This window comes from Brienomyrus brachyistius, chromosome 7 (genome assembly GCF_023856365.1).
Source record: "Brienomyrus brachyistius isolate T26 chromosome 7, BBRACH_0.4, whole genome shotgun sequence".
NCBI lineage: Eukaryota > Metazoa > Chordata > Actinopteri > Osteoglossiformes > Mormyridae > Brienomyrus > Brienomyrus brachyistius.
This window is the reverse complement of record NC_064539.1, coordinates 8993590-9003029: the sequence shown is the minus strand read 5'-3', so window position 1 is coordinate 9003029 and position 9440 is coordinate 8993590.

Here is a 9440-nt window from a genome sequence, read left to right as displayed (position 1 = left end):
CTTAATGGAAACATCAAAAGAGACCCGCAGGACAAAAAAAATCTGTTATTAAATTTTGAAAAAGTGAGATATCTATACAGAACTGTGTACATGTATAAGTACTTTGTATCTTTGAGGGCGACATTGGATCTGATTTACTGCAATCCACAGTTGTCAAGCCTATGCGCACACAACAGTATCGACTCAATAGCACTCTCTACTGGAACAAAAGGCTAATATGACTGCAAGCGTCACATGACATTATGGGAAGCATGTCCTATGGAACTGCCACCATCACGTATAATACGGGATCATGTCAAATCATAAAATGGAATGCTATGTCCCATTTGGAACCAATACAGGACATGATTTGTCCCATATTTTTATATAACTGATTCATCCTCCAGGGGCAGTATGGTGGTGCAGTGGTTAGCACTGTTGCCTCACACCTTTGGGACCTGGGTTCGAGTCTCCGCCTGGGTCACATGTGTGTGGAGTTTGCATGTTCTCCCCTTGTCGTCGTGGGGTTTCCTCCGGGTACTCCGGTTTCCTCCCACAGTCCAAAAACATGCTGAGGCTAATTGGAGTTACTAAATTACCCATAGGTGTGCATGTGTGAGTGACTGGTGTGTGAGTGTGCCCTGCGATGGGCTGAACCCCCATCCTGGGTTGTTCCCTGCTTTGTGCCCATTGCTTCCGGGATAGGCTCCGGACCCCCCGCGACCCAGTAGGATAAGCGGTTTGGAAAATGGATGGATGGATGGATAGATTCATCCCCCAAGTCAGCAAATTTTTATCGCAAGGCGCCCTTCCCACTCCTCCATCCCTGGTTGGCAAATTTCATGTGGGATAATGGCGCCCCTTATATCTTCAGATTGGAAGCAACAACCCTCCCTATCTCACCAAGAGCTCCGTTGCCTTTTCTTGGTTAGGCCTGTGAATAAGTCTGGCCTGCGGCACATTCCAGCTGCGGATGAAATCCGCACTACTAAGCAGTGTCCGCCCCACAGGGACAGTTCACTGGCTGCTATTTCACTGCTCCCAATCTCAATTTCACTATAATATCCCAATGCGACGTTGTTTGGCAGTGTGAAGGTTAGCCTGAGCAGAAGCTAGCAGCGTCTTTAGGGTGCCGTGTGGACTCAGGAAGTGAAGAATCAGAGCACCACAAGGGCTGCGGGCACTTCGATTCCTCTTTATTTCGTTCATGCATTTACACGCTCTATTCCTCCACATTGCAGAGATCTTTTTTTGGGCAAATGGCAAATGCTGCATGAGGAGGGGAAGTGCCAGACCTGGAGAGAGGAGTTCCTTTCTGGAGGTTGTGAACTTGGAGAGTCACATTCCTTTGGCTTACGTGAGACTTGGCACGCTCCCCCCGTCAGAGTGCACTGGGTGGCCCGAGGTTTGACAGACTGGGGGTCCCAGCTCCTCATCAAAGAGTTTTTGCACGACTTGAGAGGAACCTAATTTTCCACTTCAGTCTTTGGCGATTTGTGCAACCCGAAAAAATTTAATCTTGCCTTGGCATGAAGGACAGTTGGATGGCAGGGGAGTGGGGGGGGGGGCACTGCTAACCGGAAATTATGGCAGAAAAGTGAATGACCTCTGGACCATTCAAACCCTGTGGTATAGTCAAAATCAGGCCATTAAGCTAATTACTCAACAGACTAAGCGCAGTGACATAGAAGACCAGCATGACAACTTAGCTGTAATACGACACCAGCTAATAAGCCAGTATGTTAGTCCTACGTTCGAACCACATGGCTCTTCTCCTGAAGGCAATCTTCTACTACTCCTTCTCCAATCAGGATTCTGCTATATTTTCCATGCACTTTACTTCCACCAGTGAGAGATCCTTGCGCAGTGGTGTACTGACAAAAACCTAACCCTCAGTAGGTCGGAAAACTATGGAGGTCATTGTGAGCAAATGCTGATGGACAAAAGCACGTGGCTTATGCTTCCGCTTCTACATCACTGGGGCCATGATAGAAGGCATGTCCAGCTTCAAGTGCCTGGGTGTCCACGTTTCTGAAGACCTTATTTGGGCCCTCAACACAACAACTTTGATAAAAACAAAAGAAGACTCTGAGGCACCTATCCTAACACACTTTTGTGAAGTTCTACCACTATGACATTGAGAGCATCCTCGCAAACTGCATCTCAGTGTGGTACGGCAGCTGTACAGTCACAGAACGGAACACCCTCCATGGGGTGGTGAAATCCACCCAGCATATCACCGGCACTGCCTGTGACGGACGGGAGGTATCATCCCTTTTATCCCAACCATGGGCTGTTCATCCTTCTCCCATCCAGGAAATGCTACAGGCGCCTCCGCTGATGCACTTGCAAGTTAAGGAGCAGCTGTCAACGTGCTCAGTAATACTTCATGACGTTAATCTTCCTTCCAGCCTCCTCCACACTACTTAGTACCTCCACCGATCACTGTTTTGTTTGTACCGACTACTCTTGTAACCCATCTTTTTAGCACAATAATTCACTATCTACTTCCTTTCTGCACATTTTATTACGGACTACCTCATGCATAATTTTGCACGCTGCCTTAATTTACAATTTCTTGTAGTTATTGTTTTGTATATATTTTATTTGGTTAGATGCACACTGCTTTTCATTGGCTGTGTATTGGTGCTCAGCACAATAAAAATAAAGTTCAATGTAATCTAATATTTATAAGTCCCACTTATGAAAACTGTCTCATAATCAGCAGATGATGCAGGCTGATATTAGACTGTGGCTTGAGTATTAGGATACGTAGTTTTTCCGTCTGTCTCTCATTTATTGCTGCATAAATTTTGATACATGCAAGCCGAACTAGACTCTGACCGCAACACACTTAGATGATTACACAGTCACACCCGAGGGAGTCATCCTAACACAGATACACACACATGCACACACACAGGTTTGTAATTATATCTTTGTGCAATTGTATCTATCCAGCCCTAACCTTAACTGTAAGTAACCAAACAAAATACAAGTGTTTTGGCATTTTTAGTTTTTTGATTGCATTCACAGATCTTTGTGGGGACCTGAAAAATGGTTCCCACAACATCAAAAAAGCAGGACTTTATTACATTGCGGGGTCCTCACAGTGTAACATAAGCATAACCCACACGCACGCACACACATACTAAAGGAGATAAACAACCACATTCTTTCTGATTCACACTAGCACAATCTTTCACTGAGTTATACTTCCACATGCTGGTGGAAACACATTTTTGTAAGAAAACTGAGAACAGGAAAAGCGGGCAAGTATTTGCGAGTGACACAAGATTTCTTCTCAGGGAAAATTTTGTCCTCAGGCTGAACCTTGAGAGCTTCTCCTCCTGACAGAGAAGAGAGGCTTCCAGAGGAGACCAGGATAACACATCATTACTAGGGGAGTGACTTCCAAGCATTAATTAGACATAACTGAGATGGTTGTAGATCCGCTGGCAGACATCTGAGTTGCTTTCTTTGGTAGGATTTTAACACAGATTATAAACTCAATGTGCATTTTGTGCCATAGATGAGGTACAAAAAACACATCTTCAACCATCTAAAATAAATTTTCTCTTAAAATGGCTAGGGATGGCCCTCCTACTGCTTCATGTACTACTACATGCGGGGTGTTTCTCAGTGGGTTAGAGAGCTGTGTCTGTGTCCAGAAAGCTATAGGCTTGAATCCCGGGGATGACAATGACATCACCCTTGGGCTCTTGAGTGGGACCTTCTTGTTGTATTGGATGGTGGCCTATCCTCCTCTCTGACCCCAAAGATTCCTCACTTGTATGTTGCTTTGGACAATACATGACCAGTCGCCACGAAATGAGTCTTAAATCGCACTGGTAGAATTTCATCCATAAGACTCATTTCGTGGTGATGGGCCACATAGTTGAAGCAAAAATTCTAATGTTGGTTTGCTGCAAATAGTCAGTTCTGCCAGATGGCCAAAATAAATCTCCTGTAGGATCAACAGAGATCTGGCTGCATCCTCTGCCTTGCATCTGCACGCTATCCCTTCCCCATCATATCCAGCTGTCTTTCTCCTGGACCCAGTCATCAGCTCCACCATAGTATACGTGACGGCACCAGGCATTTCCTCCCCCGCCTTGTCGGGTCTCTGTTCGAACTCATTTTTATCCCATTTGTTCAATGAATCATTTCTGAAGGCAAAACAACTCCGGTGCAGACGAGGAGAAGATGGCTCACGTGTCGAGGAAAGATCAAGATCAGGGGAGAGTTGGGTGCAGATTAAGGCAGGACTGCTAGAAATTCAATCCCAAATTGTACGGATGACTCTGCTTTCAGCAACGTCAGTGCCAGCCTGACCCACACAGCAGGCTCGTCTCCTGAGTGGAATATTCATTGGAGTCTGCGTGGTGGTGGGCTGCCCAATTTCATCATATATAACATCTTATAAACATGCTGGGAATGTCATGGCAGGGATCGTTTCAGGAGAAGCGTCCTCAGCATGTTTGACTGCAAACACATTGAGCCAATAGCAGTGGAACATTAATTGTCTGTGGCTTCCATAGGGCATTGGTGGAAAAGATAGGAACTCTACGTATTAATGTTTGGGGTTCATAAGCTGTCGTGCAATGTATTAGAAGGATGCGGGCTCACTTTCCAAGATACTGTACCTAACGGAGCCCCTGTGATGGGTCTTGGCTTATTAATGGGAGAATATCTGGTGTGGCCCATATCCCTTATATGGAATATGGGGGGGGGGGGAATATCCTTCAGAATCCCTTTCTTTAGCCACAGCTGGGGTGACCCCTTGGCCACCTCATCGCACTAGTGAAAGTGTCTTCAGCACTTTCAGGCTACAATAGTAGCAGTTGTCAATGGTGAGTGTTCCAGTTTTAAGCCAAGACATTGGGGTACTACAAGAAGAAGACATTCAGTGTACTACAAGGGCAGGACTGAAGGTCAGCGGGTTTGGTGTGTCGGTCATCAGAAACTAGGGGAAAGGCATAGATTGTGTCTGCACTTTGTTATCCAAAGTTCAGCCTGGTCCAGCCGGGACATGACACTGTGTTGCAGTTACAACATGTAAAGGACAATTACCACTGGATCAAGGCCAAGAACCACAAAAGTAAGGACCTCTTGATACCATCATACAGCTATCATACCTAATGCAATGTTACAGGCTTGCAGAATGTCTTAGTACCTTTTATGACAGTAATAGCACTTTATTGGATGTGTCCATATGTATTTTCTGAACAGATTGCACAAAAGTCAGTACTAAGGAGCTGAGGTTAGTAAACACTGAAAAAACTATAATATAATGAAAAATAATTTGTAGATTTGGACCATACCATGTGACCCTAAGTAGGATAGGATAGTAGAGGATGGATGGATAGGTATTGGCAATAGTCCAAATATGCGCTTTTGACAATGCTGTTTAACTGCACTTTTACTGTTCGCTCTTTACCAGCTAAGTAAAATTTGTTAATTTTCCCAGAAATCTTATCTCCTTGAAACGGGGGGGGGGGGGGGGGGGGGGTCTTATGCTAAACAGTCTTATTTCATTTTTTTACACACAAATTCCTCCCATACATGTGTCATAATGCATTTATCTCTGTGACCCTGGTCAAGTCAAGAGCCTATTCTCAGTTTGCATCCGCATCCTTGTTTAATGGTCATTTAAACCTTTTTTTTTTTTTTTTGTGAAGCAATACTGCAGTTATAAATAGAGTGTGAATTATTTCTGTTGACGTGTTCACAAAATGAAGATAACCCTGAGGGATTTTCGACGAATACCTGCGGAGGTAAACGGCAACTCGGACCTCAGATGTCTGCTAGCGACTGAGCCCAGGAGGAGTATCAACGTACGGCACGTGTTCCCCATATAAAAGGACCCCCCTCCCCCAAACTCATTTGACGTCCAAATGCACCATGAAGCCGACTGTAGGCCAGTGTTGCATTCTTTCGCGGTTGTGCAAGATTTCTGCATCGGGCAAAACACCAGAAACATTGTTCAGTGACTGAAGAATGCTCTCTCCCTCCCAAGTCGCTGGAACACTATCAGTCTCCGAAATAAATCCTCTGCGCTTTGCGTCTCCTACAAATGTATTCGGCTTTCCAGACACACTGTTTTTTTTTTTGGTGCATGGAGCATAGCTAAAATAAGCAACAAACATGGGTCTTGAAGCGGCGACCTCTTTTATGGATCTAATCTTTATATCAGATGCATGTTCCAAGCCAGGCTTTTCCAAATCCAATTAATAGCAATGATACGTCAGTCAGAATTACTGTGTTTTCTGTCAGTTTTCCAAAACAGACTTACAGACTCAAAACGTATCAAAATTTTCCCTCCTAGCTTAAGCATTTAGGTACCTTTGCTACAATTTTATTTAACCTCTGTCTTGGTTGAGCTGGTGTCATCTCCACTGTACTAACTGCGTTTCATTTTACCAATAACCGTTATATTTATTAAGTGATGATATCTGAACGTAGAAAATTCAGACAATCACTGGAACTAATAAACCTGGACACTAGAATTTGGAAGAAGCTTTTAAGTTCTGATCTGTTTCTCAGAAGTTCAATCCCCCCCCCCCCCCACCTCCATTAGTAAAATTTATGTCCAGAACACAGAACACTGAGAACCATTTGTCCCGGACTCTCGTTGTTTTCCTTCATATTTTCTATTGAAGTATGTCCGTGAGTCCTACTCATTCACAGGAAAGCTATGGGGCTGCGTTCCTGCAGTCAACAGTGCCACATCTGCAAACAATTAACCCAGTTCCTCCGTCCACGTCGCGGAAACCCTCAACCCGCTGCTCCCCAGACCGGCTGAGGCACTGGAAAGTATCCCTGTCCTACCAATTTGAGTGGCTCCCCCCGGGGAGAGTAACACCACAGAGAATAAACATTGTTCAAAAGGGAAAGTCAACAGCAGCCGAAAGTGCCTGAGACGTACGCATGATCACTACTTCAGACTTTCGTTTACGATCATTCCGTTACGCCTGCTGCTTCCGTATTCCAGCTCATTTCACGTTTCCTCTCTGCTCCTCTCCAAGCATCTATTCCCTTGGCGTCCATCACATGCGAACAAGTGGATGTCAAAGATAAGCAGAGAAAAAACATGTGCCAAGTGCTCTGGCGGGCTCCATCTGCCTCTCTAAATCTTTCTGGATTTTGGATATTTTGTCCAGCTCTCTGACACACGCTTATGAGCTTCTGAACAGGCTCTTAGTCTTGTGGTCAGTGACGTGGAGAAGCTGCATTGTGTGTTACACAGGATCAGTGTTTCCCAAAGCGGTTCTCGGGCGCCCATAGCCAGTCCACATTTTTGCTCCCACCAAACTCCCTGCCAGACAGTCCACATTTTTGCTCCCTACCAGGAGCTGGGAGACAGCAAACGCTTGGACTTTCTGTGGATCCCCAAGCACCGGACTGGGAAACTGGACTGGATCATTCTGCTCATTAAAAGCAAGATCTTATTCATACAAAAAGAGAAAGAAGTTAATGTTCAGGGATGTGAAAGTATATACATTTAAATTTAAGTCAGCTGTGCCGTTGATGGCTGAAAACCCATGTGATACAGATGTACACGACTGACTGTTTATACCAGGTTATGGTGGGACATATGGTAATGAAAAGAATTGCTGCAATGCCTCAGGGGTCCTCTGGGGGGCCTCTCACTTTGAATGTGTTTCACACTGCAGACTGCCTATCTGTAACTGTCAGGGGTAATCACGGCACTGACTCCTAATCCACCCTGATGTTTGTGTTGGAGTTCTCTGACACTTGTTACAGGAATGTGGAATACAATACAGCACACACACATTCATGCAGACATTCACACACGCACCACATAATATGTTCTGTTTACACCAATTCACACAGACTTCATCTTTTCATTTTTAATTAGGAAAACCGAGTATTAACCTCCCTTGTGGTCGTGAAGCACTGATACTTCAGATGCCACAGTTTGATTAGCTGATCGGCAAACGGTGGGGACACTAGGATGAACTGTAAAGACGAAAACCAGATTCTCCATTTTTTTGAACAGAGAGCTAAGGGTCAGGTGTATTTTAAGACATAATGCATGATTTCCTGTCATTCTACTGTCTGTATTATTGACCTTTGCTTGCGAAGATAATTGAAAGTTAATTGTTACATACCTCAGCCAAGCAAGCTGATCTGAACCCTGCTATTTCAGGCCACAAAACCAGCACAATATGGCACTAAAGCTGTTTTTCAGGAACTAACCAGGGAACAAGCATTTAAAAAGGAATAAAAGAATGACCTTTTCTTGGTTTAATTGTTCGGAAACTACAACAAAAAAACATTTATGTCTCACTTTTCCCACGTTTCCACAGTAATTCATTAAATTTAGATGCAACAGAACATAGGATTGAAAGTTTAAAGGCGTAACCCATGGTGTGGGGCGTTTGTCCAGGACCGTGTCACGATTAATCCAATGCGCCCTTAATTAATGATAACCAGCTGGCTCCGATCACAGCTAAGCGAAATGAAGTGAATCAGTAGGCCGCCTTCGACTCATATCTCCATGTCCTTCACATTCACTCCAGCAGCACTAAATCGAGACGACTGCAGATACCCAGAGGCACAGCAACAAGACAAACGAGCAACGGCCTGGTGCCACGAGCTGAGACGGCGCCCCCCAATGGCGGCCAATTCCGTAGTACATTGCAAATGATAAATCTGCTTCATTTGTGTATCGTTTTTGACAAAAGTGAAAATAAGAAGTCTTGTGTTTATTAAATTCTCTTTGTTGATATTATTCATTTACAGTAGAATAATGGTGATAGATTTCACCATGCCGGGGGAGAGGGGGGAGTTGGGGGGCTCCATGGAGTTTTTTTGCCTAGGGCCCCCAGAGGCTCTAGAATTCCCTTTGGCGATACCCCATCCAAGGGCGTAACTTTGGTTTGAACATTGAGGGGATTGAGGTCTCCACCCATTTAGGGGGAGACATGATTAATGGGGAGTTCGATTGACCGGTTTTGACTATTGGGGGGGGGGGTCACAACCCCCTCCGTCATTTATGCCCATGACCCCATCGTCCCAGGAGGAGTAGGAGCAAAGGCAATGCCATGTGACAGTGTGCTTTTCTGTCGAGCCGCGTGGTGATCCTTAGGTTTTTGGAGATTGTTTTTGTTGTTTTTGGAGTAAATGAGCTCAGATTCTGCCAGCCTATGCGGGAAGTCCCTGCCCCGGCGTCCTGGGATAGGCTCCAGGCTGACCATGACTCTGTACTGGATAAGCAGTTACGAAAGGCAGATGGAAGGACTGATGGATGATGTAAACTCACTCTAGTTGACTGATTATAACTCTGTAGGAAGACAATGACACGCCCATTTATGAAAGGGCTTCTCTACACGCAGCCTATGGCTTCTGACCCGTAACCCTCCGTGTCTGCGATGATAAGTCATTTTTATTCCTCAGCATCTATCCTTTTTACGTATTTTGGATCGAGTGACATA